Source organism: Amia ocellicauda, chromosome 10 (genome assembly GCF_036373705.1).
Source record: "Amia ocellicauda isolate fAmiCal2 chromosome 10, fAmiCal2.hap1, whole genome shotgun sequence".
NCBI classification, from domain to species: Eukaryota; Metazoa; Chordata; class Actinopteri; order Amiiformes; family Amiidae; genus Amia; species Amia ocellicauda.
The window spans coordinates 3568669-3592238 of NC_089859.1; the positions used below are offsets into that span (position 1 = coordinate 3568669).

The following is a 23570-nucleotide window of genomic DNA, read 5'->3' on the forward strand; positions in this document are numbered from 1 at the left end:
TCTGCCCAAAGGGGAATATCAGCACACATACAGTTCACTGTTAAACAGAGAAAAAACAGAAACTCGGACTCGGAGCTGTTACATTTTAAACACACACAGCTGTGTCTCGGATATATTTTAGCCACCCAATATCCTCAAGATACAGCTCTCAGAACCATGCAAAACAAAGTGATTGTTGTTGTCCTCACAGATCAGATTCCCTGACCTCTTTCTGATCTCTATGCACATGGAAGGTGTCTCCTTTTTGGCAGCTATTCCTCCGTAATGAGTTTGGGAAGTAGCTGCTCCGTGTTTGTGAATCCGGCCTCTTGTAGCGTGTGCCACACAGCTGGGCTTGGCTGGATGTGCTCCTCATGTTGTTGTTGTGCGTCGGGTATTTGTAGTCGCACGTTGACTCCCGAGCCGTTGCCATACCACTTTAGGATGATGTCACGCTGTGGAAGACCAATCAGAGCTGGCATAGTCTTTTGATGTGAAGTGTCTGCATGGCAATAAGGAAGTTCTCTTATCTAGGCCCGTGCTGGACCACTGCCCCACTTTGGTGTTCTTGGCACAGAAACTGTAGGTACTGTTTTTAATTTTAAATTCAAACATAGACAAGCAAGATCCGTTCTTTCCTGTGAGCGTTAAAATCCCACGCTATGACACAGTGACCTGCTCCATTTAAACCCAGACCAGAAAGGAACCGCAGAGCCGAGGAGAGACAAAGACACATTATTGACTTTTTTGTGGTTCACAAACAAGTATGCTTTATGAGCTTGTGAATGTTAAACAGCCACAATATGCAATTACCCCCCGACCACGATTCTTAATAGTTTGGTGAGTGGAGCTTAAAGCGTGTGAGCTTTGGACACACATCGATTGCACACAGCGTACATATTGGCTGACATGTCATCTGCTCACAGTTGTGTCATCAAACACACAACCTATAAAACCTCTACTAGCATGTGTCCAGTGCTAAACTATGACCATTAAATAAGCACATCTTTTTAAACAGCAAGAAGAGAACTGGCTCGTCTGTGGAAACCCTGGAGAGAGAACATACAAACCAAACTGGTGCCCTCGCCTCGACGAGACGCACAGCAAAGACTGGTCAGCTGGGCATGAATTAATCATCCCACGTGTCTAATCTGCACGTTTCACAGTGTTCGTAAGGGCTGTAAAGCACCAGTAGAATACAATATTAAAAGCAATCTTTTTTATGAACTACAGCTATTCATATTATCATTAATAATAATAACAATAACACTATTAAAGCTAAAATCTTGAATCACTTTATTATATTGTCAAGAAGGCATTCTTGTGAACTGAGAACAGAAATGGATGTACCACTATGTTTCACATTGCATATTTCATCCTCAAAGCTTTTCCTGCAAAAACCAAACCTATGTGTTAGGAAGTTCCCTTGAAACCAGAGAAGAGGATTGAGGAGATTCATCAGTCCGCTGTGGGGGTGGGGGGTTAGTAAAGAAGGCTGATACAGCTCTGATGATCACTGAAATATAAACTGAATCTCAAAGGTATTTGCTGCACTTCCAAATGTCTTCATCGCATGTTTACAAATAAAAGAGGAAAGAGTGGAAAATGTGAAGAAGAAAAGGGCATGCAGGAGAGATGCTAAAAGAGTATGCTCTGCCTTTCATATGAATATGAAATGAAAGTGATATGAAATGAAAATGATACGAAGGCGTGATGGTGGATGTTCACAGATGTTGTTGTCCATTTGCATATTCTCACTCTACCCAGCCTAACCTGTGAGTGCAGCCCGATCACAGAGCACAGATAATGTTCTGAGGGAATTCGATGTTGTCCTAATCTTGTCTGGCCTTGTTTGTGTGTAAAAGTTGCTGCACCAGACAATCAACTGATCCGAAGACATTAAATAAAGATCCCTTAAGAGACACTGACTTAGATCACGGATTAACTTGGGCCACTTGAGCTGAGCTCTTTAACAATTTAGCAAGGACACCAGGCCATATAATATCACGTTAAAACAAAGCCATCTTCCACGAATTGTGTAACAGATAAAAAAAACTGTGCAAAGCTGCACCGCTGGGTTGTTCACGGGGGTTTTAGTCCATGTCCGAGTCATTTCAGTGCATTGTGTTCTCTGTCCTTCCATTCCTCACAATCACATGACTGCAGGGCCGTTGTTTATAGATGAAGGCAGTTATAATTAAGGTAAGAAATACAGTATATTGTGACCTTCCTGTCTCCTGTATTTAGTTTTGTTCCTTTAGAAGATGTAGTTACATATAACCACTCACATTCCTCTCCCAAGCAGGAACACAACCAATACAATGCAGCACATACAAAATGAAAAAGACACTAAGAATGACCATTTTCTCTTTCTCAGGACGAGTTACATTTGCGTCTTGGCAGCAGGAGTAATCTCGGTTCGAGGAACTGATTTGATTTATCCAGGCGGCGAGTCATTGCATTGAGTTGTGTTCATTTATTTATTAATATATGGGAGGCAACAGCATTTCCTTTAAAGAGCCGCTAATAGCAGTAAGGTGTGAAGCGCTTTCACAAACTCTTGCAAACTCTTGCAAATGCACGAAGCTAAATATCTCTAATAGTCATATCAGTGTCCAGTGGTGCTCGGGGGGATGTTTTTGTGTTATTGATTTATTATTACGGCTCTATAAGGATGCTGTGTGTCTTCACTGAGGCCTGGCACATCTGGGGAGAGCAGGGCTTCATTAGTCAGCAGCCCGAGTCGTCACTCAGCCGGTTGTTGATTCTCGGGCTGGAATGAATCTGCGCCTGAAGCTGCTCTGTTTGGAAAGGAAGCCGGTCCATTACATTGTAAAGCACAGAGGCAGCAGTGAAATCAAGCAGGCATATAGATTTCATATTGATTTGTTTACATATTTGTCCGTAACAAAGGAAGACAGCAGTAATGTTTTCCCTTGAGATTCATGTACTTTGATTTTGTATATTTCCTTTATGTGTTCACTGATCTTTGTTATTATTGACTGACTGTCTGATTGATTGGTTGGTTGATTGGTTGGTGGGTCGATTGACTGTGTGACAGGGCCCTTATCCTTACAGGTAACTTGAGCAATACAAAAGTGCAATAATACAATTGCACAGTTTGTTCTTGTTTTCGATTGGCTCCATTTCTAACTCTTTCCCCTGTTTTTCTGTGGTTGTTGTCTTTTAATTCCTCCTAGGAAGCAGAAGGATTAATTGTAATTGTTTATTCACATCTGAAACCCGCATGTGCCAGGAACATTGATGAATGGGTCTTTGGTGTCAAATTAATACTTTTTCTGAAGGATTATTATTTGGAAGAGACACATTTCTTGTAAAATTCATATTTAAAGGAGAAGAGAATTCATACAGAGACTAGAGCTATCACAGATGTCGTCATTGTAGTGATATATATATATATATATATATATATATATATATATATATATAAAAGCTTTAAATTACCTTTAAATTAAATATGCACAGTTCCTACTATATTTACACCCCTTGGTCACATTTTGTTGTGTCACAGCCTGAGATGTTGGTGCATTTAAATGTAATTTATTTTTCCTTTCACTTAAACAATCTACTAAAAAGTGGAGAGGCTGGAAAACTTTTATTGTGAAACCACAGCTAATGAAAAAAGGGAAGATATGTCTTTGTTAGAGAAGAATTCACCTTCTGAGTCAATACTTGGTAGAACCAGCTTCTTCATGGCGTTGGTGGACAGCAATTTTCAGGTTTTGGCACAGACTCTCAATCAGATGAAAGCCTGGGCTTTAGGTTCACTATTGGTCATTCACTTTCTTGTTTATAAGCCACTCCGGCGTTGCTCTGGCTGTGTGCTTGCGGTCATCTTCCTGCTCAAGGGTGGATCTCTGTCCCAGTCCTAGGTCTTGTGCAGACTGAAGCAGGTTTTCCTCAAGGATTTGCCTGTATTGAGCTCCATCCATTTTGCCCTTGTCAGAATAATAATTCCTTAAAATTCAATTTTGAAAGCAGCTTAATGAAATCTTTGTACCGTTAACCCATGAAGCCATTCGTACAGTTTCCTCTATAATTGATTTAGTTTGAAAGGAACTTGAATGTCGAATAATAGAAAGAGCCAATAGCAAAGAATCCTCATTGACAATTTCAACCATTGGAAATACAATGTTTGCTTTCATCCATACAATCCTCTTCTGATTCCTTTATACTAATACCATCCCCTGTATAAGAAGAGAAGTGCAGATTGAGCAATCAGGAGAGTGTGTTGTATGTTTTGTTCATAGGGTGGCCAGAAGACACCCTGAGGGGTTTCATTGGCACATTGACGCCAGTGTGGCAATGAGGGACGAGCGGGTCAAGTGTCTCGCCCAAAGTCACACAGAGGGGCTCTGTCTGGGATCGAAGCCCAGGCCTCTCTTGCTCCCATTTGTTTTCCAGTCCTTACATTTCTGAGTCTCAGTCCTGTGTGGTTGGCTAGATTGGAGTCTTGTCTCGCTGGAGGTTTGGAAATGGCATCACTGCTGCTCTCCAGTGGCTCAGCTGTGCGTCCTGTTCACTGAGAAACGACAGACATGGCCTCCTTTCTCGGGGAACAGCATGGGAAGGTGGAAGGGGAAGTCTGTGGAGAAGACGCGTGCAGGTTCCTCTGAGCCCCCCCCGTCTCCGCCTGCCGTCCCCCTCTCCCCACTTTTGCACAAAACAGATGAGTGACAGGAAGCATCTGTTTACTCCTGAGAGGGCTGTCTTAATTTCCACAGAGCGTGTGTAGAATGAAGACTGATACAGCAAAACACATTCTGTGTACTTGTTGTACGACCTGAACCGCCTAGAAATGTCATTCTCAGCTCCCAGGCCCCGGACACATAATTTCTGTCTTTATTTATTTGAAGGTAGTGGATATACTGTATTTAAAAACAAAAGCTATGATTGCGTGCCTGCACATAACTAGCAGGTTTAATTTTCTCCATCTTTTTCTCCCCCATCGCAACATCTGTCTCCTGCCCCTGTCCCGTCGCCCAGCTGTGCCGCTCCCCGTCTCTGCGCTCCCGTAATGTGTAGTGATGACTTTCTGCGCTCGGTCATATCCTGTACACGGGGCCGAAACTAGTGCGGCTGAATTACACAGTTTACAGTTTCTGACAAGAGCACAGATTGGTCTGGGGTTTGTTGTAGGAACATGGCCTGCGGCAAATAAAGACATATTGTAGCGAGCAGAGCGGCGCTGACAAAGGCCATCGCGGGCCGAACGGGGAGGAGAGAGGCCATCTCGCTGCAGCAGTTCTTTATATACACACACAATCCCTGCATGAACCTTTAAATTGATCAGTTAAACTTCTGATACATAGCAAATCATTTTTAATTTGTCTTTACCTTTCTGTACTTTGTAAAGGTTTTAAGTTCTCCACTAATGTATATCGTACTTATTACAGACAAATGGAAAAATGTTTCTTCATCAAACCTCTTCTGAATAAATTCTGACATTTTCGACAAGCTCCCCTTTGATGGTTTATGCTCCGACGACTGACTTGCGTGTTTCGAGCGCTGATGAAGCCGGGTCCGTGTCTGCCACCTGATTGTAAGGGCTGCTAATGGGGTCAGGCCCAGATCACATGACAGACGGGAGATTCTGTCTGTGGGCTTCGTCTAAACATCACCCGCAGAGACGCGTGTGCTGGGCGGGGTTTGGCATGTCTTTGAACTGAGATAGCATTGTGGCAGATAGTCGCTACGGTCTGATTATGCACAGCTCTGATATGCTGTAATAGGACATCTCTAGGGTTTTATTTGCTTTTAATGTGTAGGCAGAGCTATATTCAATCATATTTACAATCAAACTTTGATATTTGTTTCTCTCAAAAGGTGTTTCCTGTTGCCCGGCCTCCCCTGCACACTACAGTTATCGCCATATAACCTCCATCTTAACAACCACTGCAAGTACACAATACCAACTGTAAAGCAAGATTTCATTTCCGGCATCTTCTCACAATTACCCTGAACTCATGTGGAAGCTCTGCGCATGTCCAGTGGTTGTCATCTTCTGAAGGGGAGGCAGAGAACAGGTGACAGAGACACACAATCCTGTTAAGCAAGAGAAAACTGACCGCAGAATGTATTATTATCTTAAGTGGCAATTACTAACAATGAATGATTCATTTTTGTGTTACATTGTAATGCCTATAGGTTGTACAACTGACTCAAAACAAAAGGGGGAGTTATATATTGTGTCTGTAAGGAAGGGGCAGGAATCGGTAGAACTCTTACGAAGTTATGCAAGGTAAAATAAGTGGTTTCCATTTAAAATGCAGCAACATTAAAATTATACATGTACAACATCCCAAATTCTAATATTACGGTTGCCACGCAGTACAATAAATCCTCATTAATGATTCACAACTTCAATAATAATTCATTAATAATGCAGACCTTTTTTTTAGCAATAATACATTTGAATTTCACCATGACTAATTAAGACGGTTAATCATAACTGTTTTTAAGTTAATGTGTGAAATGTGACATTGGTACATTCAAATTCATTTTAATTTTGACTTTTATGCATTGGGTGATATGAAGTTATCTCCTCTCTACTGAGTATTGCTTTCAGACTTTCTTGTGCAAAAACAGTTTTAAAAATCAGTGGACATGGAAAGCTCCATGCAGATGTACAGGCCTCAGTTTGTGTCCTGTGTCCATAAGCATTTTCCCTTTCCCTGCAGTTTTTATTAATCAAAAAAGGTTAAAGCATGTAGATGAAGAATAATATTGCATTTCAAAGTCTGACATCCTTAATTTCAAACAGTAGTACTGTCTGTTTAACTTAGATTAACACATATTGTTGAGTATGTTATACTTTTTATTTATCAGTGAAATTAAAACTAAAGATTGGAGTTAGTAAGGATTGAACTGAGTTAAGACGAGGTTGTGTTAACATTAGTTTGGAAAAATAGTTATTACACTATATTAATCATCAAGTAACACAAATCAAATGAAGGGTGTTTATATATATGGTTATATGGTTTATATATATATGGTTAGCACTGCTCACTAGTTGTGTGTGTGTGTGTGTATAGATATGCCAAAAGAGACAGACTTTTAAATCCTTAGTGAATCTGTAATTCTTAAGCAACTAATGGAACATATTTCTAATAAATGTATGTAACAGTAGGGGACAAAAGTGCAAAACATGAATTTGACTTCATTAAAAAGTAAACAAATGCATATTAATATTTTCCCTGTCCTTAAGGGTATAGTAATCAGTTCCAACCCAGTAATAATGAATAAAGCGTAGCATTCCTGAGCGGGGTGTTTCATCTTGGAAATGACTCACAAAACGTTACGCCATTTATGCACAGCATGCACTTTAACTGTTATCTGTTATTTGCAAAAGAATCGAGTCTCCTTGGGCCTGGCCAATCATATCATTTGATGGTTGATTGCACGTTATATTTTTTAACATCAATCAAAGCCTGATTTAGAGCAGTGCCATACATTTAATTCAAAACAAAAGCACAGTAATCAGAGATGAAGTAAAGCGGGAGGCTGAGCCAGGAGATGAAAGGAAACGAACAGAGAAGGGAACGTCCGGGGCCACTCGTCCGAGACACTTCATATATATATATAGATACAAGCAGCGGTCTTCAAACACACAGTAAAAGTCTATATCCGATATATTTTCAGATGGGAATTCATTTCTGTTTACTTGTGAGCGTCCCTGAATTATTTTCCCCGCAGAAAAGGAATTTGATCCAGATTAAATCCTTCTGTTACACCACGAAAGGGAGACATTTCACATTATTTACCTCTGTTTCAAAGTATGCTAATAAAATGCATGACTATCTGGCCCAAATCAATCTCTCATCCACAATAATACTGTGGGAGAGCGTCCCTGTACAGCAGAAAGGGTTCTAGACTCGTCTCCCGAGCGCTGTGTCGGATGGAGAGCTCAGAAAGGGCCTGTCAAGGCTGTGCGCTCGTTAAGACAAGACCTCAACCACTTCTTCAGTGCCACACAACACAGACGCATCTGGATGTGAGTGGCAGCTCTGTTTTTTTAGGTTACACAGAAAATGATTAGCAATCACTGGGAGCAAAATAATTATCATCCAATAATTCGTCTCTGCTCAGGCTTGTCTGTTTCCATTCAGGGGCCTCCGGCTCAGAACATCTCAGATTGTGTCTCAGCAGCCCCCTTGTTGGAGCAATCTCCTCTCCCCCATTTCCATCTACAATCACTCAAAAATGTGCTCATTTCCTGTAATAAACAACAAGTGTATCAATATGGCCTGAGGGGGACTCCGTGTGGCTCCGTGTGGCTCCTCGTGGCTCCATGTTGATCTGTTTATGCTGTTCGGGGAGAGTGATTATTATATCGAGTTTAAAAAACCAATTCTCATTCTACACATTAACAGTTGTGAGTTTGTGGCGTGAAAGGGTTATCCGTGAGAGAGAGAGGTTTCTAATGCTACTGGCTTCACTTTCGACCTGAACGTTTGCATTTCCTGTTGCACTTCCTGTCATTGGCAAACAGGCCCTAATTAATGCCTCTGGGGAATAACTGCAGCCCTGTGTCACTCATTGTGCGGCAAATGAGTGTCTGTCGTTTGTGAGGATGTTGCACTTACTGTGGTAAATTGTGTTGCACTGTTCGTTAACTTATATTACCTGGTTTGGATACATTAGTACCAGAGTCAAGAAGGGCAGCTGTGAATTTAATTCTACACATTAATAGCTAATTTAATGGCAACTCTTCATTTGGCCAAATCAAGTGACAGAAGACAAAATGAGCTCATTTCTCTGCTGTGCTGTAGTGGACCATTTAACCATTTAACCATTAGTGAATGTTTTATTAATTCAAATGAATACATTAATCTGTATTCTGCAGTATGTAATGTTTCCCAATTGCAAAGGGTACCCATGTTTCTTTAAATCTACTGATTGAAAATGTTTGAAATCAGAATTCTCTTATTTATTATTGTGTTTTGTTTCTCTGCACAATCGCAGCATGAAAAACAATGTGCTTTTGTAGTAGTTTGTCACCTTGATTTAATAAATAAAACATTTTAATCATATAAATTGCTGCTGCTTTTTCCATTAACAAAAGAAAAATGACTCTACTTAATGGCACTATAAATCTTGTGTTTTACAGGCTGTAATCGTATGTTTAAAAGCCTATTTAAATGTTCCTGACTGTCTCACTGTAACTGTGTAGAGTTAATTGATGGTAAACAAGGAGCATTTTTTAACAGATCCTCTCAGAAGCATCCCTCGGATTTAATGTAATAGCCGTACTTGAGGGAACCTTTTTTTTCTTTCCGTGAACAATAGCCATTAGACAACGAAGAAGAATGTCTTCTGTTTATTCTTATTCTGTGTAACGCACACTGGGCAGCAGACAAGGTCTGGGTCTCTGTGCGTGTGTGAAGCTGAAACGTTACAAATAGTGCAGCTGCAGAGCATCAGACAAAACAACAACCGCTGTCTGATGTGATTAGGCTCAAGACTCTTTTCCACCCCTTATTTACTTTGGAGATACCTATTTATGGGACAGTGAGGCTTCGCATTAGTTGGAGTTGAGAGAGACAGATTGGAAATGACAATCCATGTAGGCAGAATGCTTAAATGCAGCCGTCTTTAGCCAGGCTGGATGGAGCTCAGATGATGTCAGATCAAATGCTGAAGGCCTCTTTCTGAGTCTTTGTCTTCAAGATAGAATTACTGCTCTTTCTTAGGAGCTGAAATAGTCTTCGTTTGTGAAAGAGCATCCTTTCATATTTCACCTTCATTAGTGATCTAACATAGAAGATGCCATGTTTATATGTTTTAACAATACCTTTCTTTTAGTTTGGTTTTAGAGGTATGGTCCATAAACAGGGTTTCTCCAGTACTCTTCCCATGAATCCCAAAAACATACATGCTTGCCTTACTTTCAATGCCTTGCTTTTCGTTCTATCTTCTGTCATGTTTCAGTCATGCTCTTGAGAGATGGGTCATGGATTTTCAGGCATTTCCCCTGAGGAAGAAATATTATATACATGCAAATATCTAAGCATAGCTGGATAGAAATGAGTAAACACATCTCAATTGTGAAGAACTGAATCTTTAAACTACCTTGTCCAAGTTCTGTAGGACACCAGGGTGAAGAAATACTCACTGTAAGCGTTGACACTTTAAAAAGATAAAGACGTATGTTTGGGAGTCACATCAGTTTAGCAGCAGAAATTAAAGAATTACAGGAGATTCAGTGACCTTTGAAAAATGCAGCTAAGGTGGAAGGAGGCAAATTTATTGGCCAGTCTTTAGCTCGAGTCCTAAGCAATGTTCTGGCTCCTGATTTAAAACATCGCTTTGACCCGCGGTCAATAATTTATTACATCTTCCATTGCAGGGCAGCCAGAAAATCCCTGGAGCCGGGGGTAAGGCGTATTTGGTGAAAGGTCACTTAATCATGATTAATCTTGAGTACCTTTCTGATGGAAATAAGTGAAGGTGTCAGCTGTACGATTTGTTTGGCAATATTTTTTTAAGGTTTTGCTCTCTCACGAAGCATGAGCCGAGAATCGAAAGCATGGAACGGCAGAGCTGCCTCGAATCGCAGGGGTTGTGCGCTTTTTATTCAATGCCCCTGTGCTTGTTACTCAGGGTGGTTTATAAATCACACATATTATCGGGGTGCTGTGAACACCAGGGTTTAGGAGGGAAATGAAGCGAAGGAGAACAGACTGTGCAATGTGCAATGTCAACAGTTAATTACAAATAAAAACTATGCTAAAGAAAAGACCTCCAGCCCTCTCACACCTAAGCGGTGGCCATGCTTATCAGTTCCGAGGAGTAAGTGCATATTGACATTTTGCCATCTCTTCAGTGTCGTTAACCTGCTCAGGCTGACATTTTCACATTTTAGTTTCTCCTTGCTGTATTTGTACCTTTCTTCGATGTATGAAAAACAACTGGCATTTTTTTAATACCTGCCTGATCTTTAATGAAACAGGATTTGTGTCTGGGTGCTCTGCTTGTCACAGGGATCTTAATGAATACCAGTCAGTTTTGAGGAAGACGTGGCCAAGCAGTCATGTATGAAAAAGAGTAATTACAGCTGTCAGTAGCTTATGTTCATTGCATGTCTTTTCAGTGCAACCATAGCTATGAAGAGATGCATATTTACTTCCCAAAACATGGCAGACCAGACAAGAAGGGGTTAAGGTTGCAAGGTTTAGAGCCACGGTGTTCCTAAAGTAAAACCTTTATCTTCACCTATAGAGGGCAGGGGATAAAACGCTGTGTTTGAACCTGTTGTGTGTGGACAGATAGGCTCTTGTACTTCCACACGCTGAGAGTCCGTGTCTAGGCAGAGAAACAAAACAAACACAACACCCCATCTCCCAAAACGAAGATCCGATATTATCTGCTGCCACACTGGCTGTCTGTTCATTGCTCTCCGCAGACGCTCAGAGGGGAAATTATTTGGAGAGAATTTATGCTAATGAAGAATCCTGCGGCTCCCGAACCGCCGAGTGTTGCCACCCACCTGTGTTATGTTCCTTGTTGACTGTCTCTGATTCACAAGTGTTGTTAGCGGCACGGCTGGCATGACCTCATCGCCGGCGGTAAGTGCAGGACATCCACTTCTGTAAATGATCTGGCACCATCTCGGGGCTGAAGCCAGCGCTCCACTAATCAGGCTCCAGCGGAGACCGGCCCCCGTGAGATCGCTTTCCAGCAAACACAGGCATCGTTTCAGCTCTGTTTTGCCAGCGTTTGTTCTGACATGCTTAAAAGCTAGCGGCCTACTGTGAGTACAGGGCACTGTAAGCATCCCACCTTGCTTTACCTGCACCACTCAGGTGGCCCACACTCTGTCAGCCTTTTTCCTTCACAGACACTTTTCAACAGCAGCTCTTATGCAACTCCAGATGCTGCATGATTTATGAATGTTCTGTGTATCTGGAACATGGAAACATTACTGAGATTTGTTCACAGCGGATGATGAATAAACAGCACACAACACTTGGCTTTGATCAGCAGCAAAGTAAAGGCTATGCATTCATTGTTCTGTCTGTCGCTGGAGATAGTTAATGCACATGAACACGCGTGTGCTGCGGTGTGTGTGAGTGCTGTACGACACCAACACCGCCACGCATCCCTGGTTAATTTAATTAACATTAATTAGCAGATAGAATGCATGTCTATAACATAAACCAGCATTATAAACCGTCGACAGAAAGAAAAGTGTTAAAGTTGAGGGGAGGGGGCATGTTAATGTCGCTTGAAGGACAGCGTGTGTGGAAGAAAGATGAGAGAAAAGGGGAACAAGAACAACACGGAGAGTAACGAGCAAGTGGAAGTGACATGTTGTGATTTTTTGATGGAGGGATTGTGCCTTTGAGGAACTAGGCGAGAGGTGAGGATACCAGCGCAGGGTGTCAATCACAAGTCTACCGCAGCTGGCTGGCCGTGTGCTGGAATACCAATGAGGGCTGCTTGGTATTCCTGCGACGTCCACTACAGGAACGGCTCGATAGCGCTGTCACACGGCCCTCCCTCCCGGCGCAGCCCGTTGGCCGGTCGCCGGCGTCGCCTGGCCAATCGCAGGGGGAGAAGCCTGGCCCGGCCCCTCTCCTGTGACTGTGCTGTCATCGAGGAGGAATTAGGATGCCACACGAGTCTGGCGCTAGGTAGGGTGAGCGTGGCTTAGCTGTCATTTGAAGGGCAGTGACTCAGGGAAAAGAATATATAGATGTATATCAATATATCTCTGGATATGTGGTAGATATATGATGTGTGTGATATGATATATACATATGTGTGTGCGTGTGTATTTATGAATGTAAGAGTACGACAGTATGTTTACCACAGATTACAGGTTTTGATAGCAGCATGTTTTTTTTTTTCTGCACAATTGCTACTATTTCCTTCCCCCATTCACAGTAAATGAGTGAGACGCCATTGGCTGTCTCTGACATGGAGACGTTCGCTGGAGACTGGCTGTTGGAGATTGGAGAGGGGTGTGCAGCAGTTCAAGGGACAGGCTCTGACGTTACAATCCTTCAGCGAGAGCCTCGAGGAAGATGGGTCGGTCGATCATCTCTAACAGCCAATTGGAAGCAGTTTCTGTGCTTAGTTACACAACCATGCATTGTGCTTTGAAAGGAACAAAAGCAACCATCAATACATAGTTTAAATCACTTGCCTGGGCTGTATTGCATGGTGTGTATATATGTGTAGGCTATATATTTTTTGATACTTCGCCGAACTCACTTCCAAAGTATAATTCGAACAAATTTCTCAAACTCTCACAATGTAATTTTACTGGACAGATGGGCTTTGAGTCAATATTGCAGGAAACTGCTGTGTCACTCACACCTGTCACACTAATTACTAACCCACAAGCACAGGAAAGACCAGGCACTTCCTCCTGTGCATTATAAGGTCCCTGGAGGAAAAGTATTGCACTGTTTTTCCAAATGACATTGATGCATCAAGAACAGTCGGTACTGCCGTAGAAACCCCTGTGAGTGTGACAGCTACAGTACGCTGACTATAGCACACCTTTAATCAGCTCCCCGGAGGCTTTAATCAAATACAAATAGAAAAGCATGTAGTGTGTGACAGATGTGAACAGCCGTTCTGCGAGCTTGCCTTTAAGCTGAGGTGTAACACGGAGAGAAGCCAGTCTGAGGCCGGGGCAGGTGCTTGGGTGAAACGTTTCTCTTCATTTACTTTGTATTCATTTCTTTTCTTTTCCTTTAAGGATCCTCTTTACAGTGTGTGTTAAGCAGGCGTTTATCTCAGGCTATTCAAGCGTGCTGATTAAACCGCGTGATATATTTAGTGCTGGACTCGAAGGAGTGCTCATCCCCCTGCCTCGGGGGCCCGGTCTTTTGGTGTGTAGTGGGTTTGTCACCAGTTTGGGTCCGTGCAGATGTAGTGTGCTGGAGAAGTCGGTTTGAATCCAAGTGGGGTGTAACCACACGGTCCACCAGCGCGGTGGGAAGCGCTGTATTGGTACTATATTCAGCACACAGCTCCCTAGCTCCTATCAGCTGCCATGCCTCGGTGCACACTTTACTGGGGGGGAATAGTCTCCTGCCTGGAGATTGACAGGACAGCCCCCGAGACCCCCAGCAAACCCAGAGAGACGCTAGCACTCGGGCCTTTATGGAGCAGTTAAGGTGGCTCTTCATTGGAGTTTATGACATCCTCAAGGGGTCCTCGTAGTATAATTTGTGAGTGTGTTTACTGACAATCACTAGACTTATGAAATCACAGAAACATACGAACAGGTTAGCCGCCTCCAGTTCATATGTAGCTTACGCAATGTCTCCGGTGTTCAAACACGCACTCTGGTTTGTTCGCATACATCTATATAAACACTTTCACTGCCTGCTGAGCCTTTTTGGACCTTTCAGAAACTCTCAAAGCCTTATTCCACTAGTGTATTCAGAAAAACACTGTGAATCTGGACAGGGATGCTTTCTGCAGATTCACATGTCAGTTCTGTTAGACGTCTAGCCAACAAGACTGCTCAGCAAAAAGGGCTCTTAGCTTTTAAAGTGGTGTTGGATGTCACAACATTTCTTCCTTGCCCAAGATTCCTCCAAGAGCTTTCAAATAGCTTATAAAACAACAGGAGATCCTGCATGTGGATATCAAGCTATTTTTAATTCTTGCTGTTGATGAACTGATATGATTCCTGAACTAGAGAGGTGAAACGGTGTCATTAGGGAGCTGTGTGTTGATGAAAAGCAGATGCAAAAATAGAGTGAATTAAGAGAACAGGTGCAAAGGCAACACTGGTCCATATCTTCCACAGTGTAGTAGAGATCTCTTAAATGTCCATGTTGCTTTGTTTTATTTTATTCTTTTGTCTGTTCTTCTGGCAGTGTGTCCGGCCCATGTTATTCCACGCAGGCATCTTCCCATGCATCTCTATGTGACCAAGACTCTGAGCCATAAGTGAGTGTTGAACATACCTAGTATCAACAGACGGGTGACAAATGAAAGGGAAAACCAACATAAAGTGTCTCAGTAACGAGCCCCAGAACAGTTTCAATGCTCTTGACACAGATTCTACGAGTCTCTGGACTCTACTGGAGGGATGAACACCATTCTTCCAAAAGATATTCCCTCATTTGGGGTTTTGATGATGGTGGTGGAGAGCGCTGTCTAACACGTCAGTCCAGAATCTCCCACAGGTGTTCAATTGGGTTGAGATCTGTTGACTGTGAAGGCCATAGCATATGAGTCACATCATTTTCATACTCATCACACCATTCAGTGACCCTCGTGCCCTGTGGATGGGGCATTGTCATCCTGGAAGAGACCACTCCCATCAGGACAGAAATGTGTCACCATAGGATAAAGGTGATCACTCAGAATAACTCTGTCATGATTTGCAGTGACTCTTCCCTCTAAGGGGACAAGTGGACCCAAACCATGCCAGGAAAATGCCCCCCACAGCATAACAGAGCCTCCGGACCCCCTCAATGTAGGGGTCCAGCAGTCAGGCCTGTCCCGTTCTCTTGGTGTCCCACACATGCACTCGCCCACTTGTCCAGAACACGAGCCAGTTGAGCGTCTGTGACTGGAGCTCCTGCCATTCGTGCCCCAATAATGACCCCTCTTTCAAAGTCACTTAGATCCTTTCCTCTTGCCATCTTGATCCAAAATTAGGTCAGCTGGGCTGCTCAGCATTTGTATACATGCTACAGAGCATGATAGGATGTCAGTTGCTTAATTGTATCATGCAGTTCACCTGTTTGGAGGCATCTGCATTCATTATGTTCCTCCACTCATTTATTCAGGTTTTCCTTTAATCTGTCACCTGTCTATATATATATATATATATATATATATACACTGTATATATATACAGCTCTGTTCATGTTGGTCTCAACACTAAAAGAAGGACAAAACTGCATTGGAGAGAGTTCAAAGCAGGCTGACTAGTAATCCCTTGTTTAAAAGAACGGTTTCAGACAGAAATGTCCCCTACATCGTAATCTTTCTTAAACTCTTATATTCTCCTGAGCTATAGTTGCATCCTGTGCACGAAAGCGAACAAACTCTGATGATGAAGCTCAAGATCTCGGCGAGCCGGGGTTGCTGAAAGCGGTCTCGTACGTTGTGTTGCATCGTTGGCATCACAGCTAAGAGGAACTGCCAGGCAAGGGTCAATACAGTGGGTGTGATGATTGCGGTGAATTGCTGTCATTTCTGAGGTTAGGGTTTCTCAAAAAGGCCCTTTCAAGAAGACTGACTGAGGGGAAATGATGGAGTTACTTTACACGGCATGGACCCATAGACTTTCATAATAGCGACACTGTGCTGAACAGTGAGGGGGAAACTGTGTCGCCTGTCTAGGATTTTCAGTACATTAACTTTGACAGCAAATTAATTATTAGCAGACCTTTAGCGTGTTCAGTGGCTTCCCCTGAGAGGCACAGTGTGTCCCAAGGAAAGTACCATCACCACTCATGTCATCTGCACGTTGAAAGACTGAAAAACACCTCAAGATAAGAAAGTGGCCATTAGGACCAGTTTCACAATCATAAAGTGTCAGAATCATTACCATCGGTGCCACAAGGCAGACAAATACAAATATTCAGCGTATTATAACCACAATAAGACCTACTATTAGACCAGAGACTCTTAAGCCTAGTCCAACTCTCAACTGCTTATAGTAACCTGTACCCAATTGTAGCTCGTTTTTTTCCATCCGCCATCACATAGTGGATTGTAATCTGCTATTTGAATGAGGGTCAAAGTTTTGTTTTGATCTAGGCCCTAATATGCTGCCTTCTTCAATCTAACAATCTGTTCTGAAAGCACAGTTTTGCTGGGAAAGACTGGTTCTCTTTTTAATGTTGATGCAGGTCACGAACGAAGATCTAAGCTTACGTCTGAGGCAGAGCTTCAAACAGCCCAGCCGACAAAACTACCCAGTCTAGAAATGAAAAGGAAAATATCCTCTTTTATTGTTCACTTAAAAAAAAAAGAAAGAAACCGGTGATTTTCAGGTGTGTTTATATTGATGGAGAGTTGCAGGGAAGGGACACTCTGCTGCATGTCTTTGATTCAGTGAAACCTAGCAGTCTGGCAAATCAATCAATGAAACCCGCAGAATAGAGGAGTGAAGCCGCGTATGCGTTGACACATCGATGTTTACATTTCTCCTCCACCTGCCGCCGCTCACTTCAGTCTGTGTCCACAGCTGTGTTGCTTCAGCTGCACACAGTTCATACGCAGGTCTCTTTGTCCAGGAGGTGAGATAGACCTCCTCAAGCCAACTGGGAAACAGAGGCCAAACACACATCAATGAGGCGTCCTTATTCCCTCCACCTGTCTGAGAGGGACGTCCTGAACGCGCTCACACACAGACTGAATATTGCCACAATGTTATCATCATCCTCTATTGAGACTAAAGGTCATCGGCTATAGGATTAAACATTTTTAAATTTGTCAGTCATTATATATGTATATATTTCACTCCCATTACATTTGCATCACCACTTTTCTGTTCGGCTCTGTCAGTGGCACATCTTTACAGACATATTCATGCTGGCCATGTGACAAAAATGAAATAGCTCACCCTGAACTTTGGTCCACTTCCCTCCGTGCTGTTGATTCACACTGCCATGGTAGCCCTAATATGTTTGTGTGTGTGCCGTGCTCTTCCAGCAGAGTCCGATAAAGCCAAGACTGATGATTATGTTGCCATGACTGTCAGAAGCACGGGCCGCTTATCAAATGGATGAAAGTGGCCTATCTACCGTCTAATTTGTGCTCCGTTCTCCAAGAGGCCAATTTAATAAAATACATTTACAGATGAAAGCTGTGGTATCGGGGAACGGCGGCACATATTACGATGGAGAACAAAGGGTTGCTGGCTTTGTCTCTCTGCCTGCTATTATTAATTCAGCTAAACGTTTTTGTGTTCGTTTTGATTCCTGATTTCGAAGGTTGGAGGGCTGATTTGAACGTAGATGACAAAGGATTTGTGTGTGTGGATGTATTGCGTTGTTTTATTATTACCCTCTTTTTGATGAATGCAATTCAATAGCAAACTAGTTTATCTGAAAAAGCAAGTAATCATTGGGCTGACAATCTCTGTGGGGATCAAACTATACATTTATTTACTATTTGTTTTGGGGCTGAGAGGGGGGTGGGATGTGTTTCAAATTTTGTGTACCGAGATATTTAATTGTTCTTTTACTTTTTAACTTAAGAGTTCCAGAATGATAAAATCAGCACATTAATAGTCTAGAAGAAAACTGTACAGTCACGTCTCCTGATGGAAACATATTTTAATCTCTGCTTGTTTTTGCAATTGCCTGCTCAGTTTGCTAAAGCTGACAATATGGTACAAAGAACTGAGCTGGCTTTGTGTAAGAACTGTCTTTGTGCAAATAATAGGACATATTTATTTAAACCCAAAGTGATTACCAAACACAAACACTGCGTTTTCATTCAAACTGGAAATCGACGGGTCTAAGAAAACAGTTTCTTTTTTTCTTCTTCTTCCCAGATAAAATAATTGGGGCAATCTGTTTTATTTCCGGCAGCAAAATCCTGTGTGAACCAGTTTCGGTAATTAGTCTGGCTACATTTTAAAATGGATGCGTCCTGGTTTAGTGTAGGGAACCTTCATCCTTCAAGTAGTTCCTTTATATATTTTGTATTAATATTTATTGACCTTGCAGTCTCCTTAATCATACTGTGTTTTGCAGTTAGAGGCTATAAAAGGTAGAGGGAAAAACAGAAAAGCATGCAATTAAAAAAAAAAGATACATGTTTTGAAGTGTCAGAATGGCCACACACACACACATATATACTTAAAGTAAGTTTGGTTTGTTTTCAGTGTCCATTCATCACATTTAATATGAAGAGAATGGACTAATACTGTACTGTTTTCTATGCATTGTGTGTGTGTGTTTGTAGTTCGTCCTCATATAACAGTCAAATATGAAACAAACTATTTGAATTATACCTTACTGTTGGTGCACTTGAATCACACTTACCTTTAAACTTCACAGGGATTTGCAGCCAACTGTCCGTCCATTTTGTTTCCCTCCAGAGACAGTCTTTGTGGATTAGCGCTCCCTATGTACTGATGCTCCTCCTGTCGATTGAGATCGTCTCACGCACCTGTCTCACTGCCATGCTGCTGTTCTCTAAAGGATGCGTGTGCTCATGTGTCACGGCCTGCCCCCGTACACATCTGTATCCAGATGTTCAGATGACAACTATAACGTCGAACGCAAAGTTGGTGATACAAAGAAACTGCGGCTGTACATTCAGTTTACTTGCGATAGAAATAGAAAGCTGGGTGGTCTACTATGGGGTGCGATGTACCGGTGCTGGGAACAGAAACATTGTCATGCATGGCTGTGAGCGAATCATGAAGGGAAGGCATGTTCATCTCTTCTGCTCCTGCACTCGGCTTTAAATGTGCTTTCATCTGTTTCCCCAAGTCTCCTAATTATCAGCCTTGGCTGGGAAACTCCTCACACTGTGGATTTCAGCTCCATTTATAAAGCAGAACAAAACATACCTTATTGTTGCCACCTTATTTTACTACATACAATAGTTATGCTTAGACGGGATTGTCAAATTGGCATTGATAATAGTTACATTAATAACAAATCATAAGGTATTTATTAGATGTTTATTAATTGCAACACTTGTATCTACTAAGAGTTCTCGTAAAGTTTCTCTGCATGTTTGTAGATTGACATTTTTCGGTTTATAGTTATGAAGCTTGTTATGCTGATGATGTGTGACGTGATGATGTGGGACTGGTCTGAAGTGTCTGTGAGTATGTATGTGTGTGCAGGAACATATGTACTATATGTGCGTTTGTGTTTGTACATGATTTAACTCAGAGGGTTTCTTCTGCACCGTACTTCCAAATTACTGCGCCGTAAAAACACTGCCTTTAAAACCTCATCGTAAAGCTCTTAAAGTGTTAAATGAAGCTTTCAAATCTCCCATTACCCTCAGTGGTGTTGTATTTGCAGTTCTTTAATCATTAAGCCTGATGTCCTTCTAAAGAGTTCTCCGGTTTCTACGCCTAACGAAGCTTTCCATCCATTTCCTGAGAAAATCTGCGCCTGTGTTCCTGTCTCTGTGATTTCACCCTTTCGCGTCTGCTCAGCGCGGCCGTGCTTTCATAATCTTCTCACCGCCCACGTCACCCCTGCGCTGCTCCTGCTGCACCTTTGGAGATGCTGATGTCATCAGCAATGAGCGAAGCCTTGAGAAAGGTCTAGGATGATCGAGCTGATTTCTTAGTAGAAAGGCAAATGTTTAACAGTTTTGCCAAGTCTTTCATCGACCCAGTTCCTTTAGCTCCCCTCAGCGAAACCTTTGGAAAGATCATGTCTCCCTTATGTAAACATCAGTGCCTTATATGGGATAAAAAGGTTTTATTACAGTGTTCACTTAGGAAGATTTATTTCCAGTTTCATATCAATCCCCAAAAAAGCTGAATCACAAGTTCAGGAGTGCAGCAAGAGGAAAGGCTAGAAAAAACATCCCACCATCTCTCTGGCTCTGCACACAGGAGGAGGCAGCTGCGTGGGTGGGCTCACCTTCCGACAGAAGTTCGAGGCAACAGAAGTGATTTATGGAGACGCAGCACTGGACTGCACTCCCCTTCTCCAGCCCTCCCATGCATCACAGCGCAACAGTTTACACCCATAAGAGAGAGATAAGCAGAGAGAAGAAAAGACTCGAGACCGGCCAAAACTCAACCAGATAAAACACCACAGTGCTGATAGCAAAAACTCAAGATGCTGGAGAAATAACGGTGTTCACTTTTAAACGGCTAAGCTTTGCCCTCAGTTTCTCTTGGTGAGTGTGTGTTGTGTGGGTGGGGGGTGCTTCATAAAGTGGGATGTCACTTTAATCCAACAAAAGTTGACAGTAAAACCTCTGAATCAGTCAAAATTGGCCAGTGGATCCAATCACCCAGGAATGGATTACAAGATGAGTTTGCATGATGCGCTGCAATGGACTCCTTCTGCTCCACCTGTTTACTACACAATGACAGTGCAATACGTCTTCCTGAAATGAACGTCCACTGTTGCCTTTCCCCAACAGAAAAATAAAGAATGAATCGCATATCTGCGCGTTTGTGTTCCTCAGCCCCAGGGTTTTATTTTAAGTGTTAAACGCAGGCGTAAATCGAAGGGGTTTTGTGCATGCATACTTTTAGAAATCTGGCCAAAAAGCAAGCCCTGTATTTTCAAACAAAATACCAGGAAATAGACACACATTCTGAAATATGTATCAATACTAACAATAATAGTCATCATCCACATCATAATGATTATTATATTTAGAAAATACATTGACTGATCATTTTAATTTGAAATCGAATCTGCCTGCACTAATAATCAGCTTTTATTTAATCCCTCTAAATGTGTCGCTAACAATCCACACACAAAATATTTGAAAGGAAAAACAAAACTCAGTCACAATATAAAAAGCAGTTTAGGGTTTCAGATGCTGTCTGTGTTTCACGGGCCTCAGTACTGTTTGAACACGGGCTCACATCAGAGGTGCTGAAAGGGTTCAAACCGCCCCGGAGTCCCCGTCTCCCGGCTGCGCTGTGAGGGCGGCCAGAGACTTTGATTTCTCGGGAGTGCGTAATGACTCGCTGTAAAAATGCCAATCTGTGTTCGACAACAACAGAAGGAGCTCGGCTTGGGAGCTGTGGGAAAAACCTTGCGCGGCAGGAGCGGGGAAGATGTATTTTCCATCACACCCCCCGGTGAAGTGTTTTTTTCCGAGGGCCATCAGGAAGAGAAGTCTCTCGTCGGGAGTGTTTTTCAGTTCCTCGAGTGCACTGGGAGTTGCAGCCATTACCAGCTCGTGAAGCAACCCACAAGTGAGGACAGTGGATTCGTAATGTACATGTGACACACAAGTGTATTTTTAAACAGTGCCCTTCATGCCCAGCGTCCCCGAGCGCTTTACAGCACTGGAGACGAGGCGCAGCTCCGGTGAAGAGCAGGCTTTCCTTATAATCGATAAGACAGTGGATGCTCATATGGGAAAGGTTTCGCCGTAGACTCGGAGATCTCAGCCTTAATGTCAAACTGCATTGCGCTCCCAGGTGAGGGGAAGTGCGGGGCGATGCTCTGGTCTTGGCTGAATGAAGCTGAGATCTTGGCACAAGGATTCAAAGTTGTCCCCAGACTGAAGGAGGTCAGAGTGCACTTGTAGGATTAAACCTGTGCTTCTCTAACACAGCCCAGCAATTCGAGGCACATCTTTTTGGCAGTGGCATCCCGGTCAGGGTGTCCCCGGCCTGACTGAACGTGGATGAATGGATGTTTCTCTGCTGTTCACTTCAATCTCCTGTTCGTATTCTGTTATTAGTAATTAATGATTGACTCCAATAATCGTCCATGTCTCGCGCCCATCCAGTCTGGGCTGCTTCCAATCAGACACACCATCAATTATTAACCTCATATAGGAGACTCTATAGATTAAAACATAGCAGCTCCCATGGGAAAATAAAACAATCAAAACACACTGTATTTTTCCTGACATAACACTTTAGCAAAGGTTTCACATTCAATTGACATGAAACCCGTCTATAAGTGTCCTAGAATTATAGCACCAGGTGTCAATCCCAGCCACATTGTTTTATGATCTATTGTAAGTGCTTTAAAATCAATTTGAATAATTCCTGGTAACCAGTGGAGGGAGAGAAGCAACGCCTCGATGAATGTGAGTGAGTCAGTTAACACAAGAATGATTACAGTTACCGGTGAGATACTACTTATTTTACCCTTAAGCAACATACTGTACTCAGATTGCTCCAGTAAAACCATCAATAATAATCCTTATCATGCATGTGCTTTTCTCCGTGGATGCCTGATGTCCTTAGCTTTGAAGTGCATGTGAACTGACAGTCCGACCACGTGATTATCGGCGCCGTCACACAGCACAGCGCAGGTACACATACAATAGTGTGCGCTGCTATGTCCTTGTGTCGAGCAGAGTGTGGCACAGGTGCTTAGAACATAAGAACATTAGAACATAAGAAAGTTTACAAATGAGAGGTCCAAGGATCCTATCCAGTCTATTTTTAAATGTTCCCAAACTTTCAGCTTCTACCACATTGCTGGGTAGTGTTTTCCAGATTGTTACTACTCTCTGTGTGAAGAAGTGTCTCCTGTTTTCCGTTTTGAATGCCTTGAAGTCCAATTTCCATTTGTGTCCCGGGTGCGTGTGTCCCTGCTGATCTGGAAAAGCTCCTCTGGTTTGATGTGGTCGATGCCTTTCATGATTTTGAAGACTTGGATCAAGTCCCCACGTAGTCTCCTCTGTTCCAGGGTGAAAAGGTTCAGGTCCTCAGTCTCTCAGTAGGACTTTCCCTTCAGACCTGGAATAAGTCTGGTTGCTCTCCTCTGAACTGCCTCTAGAGCAGTGATATCTTTCTTGAAGTGTGGAGCCCAGAACTGTCCACAGTATCCAGATGAGCTCTAACTAGTGCATTGTACAGTCTGAACATCAATGCCCTTGTTCTCAACTCTACACTTTTGACAATATACCCTAGCATCGCGTTTGCCTTTTTTATTGCTTCCCCACACTGT

The 23570-nt window shown here is 42.6% G+C and overlaps 1 protein-coding gene across 1 annotated transcript in view; it reads left to right on the forward strand.

Annotated features, from left to right (window-relative positions):
- The window catches only part of nalf2 (NALCN channel auxiliary factor 2), a 126775-nt gene that overhangs the window by 2120 nt on the left and 101085 nt on the right, over positions 1-23570 (forward strand). The window lies entirely within an intron of this gene.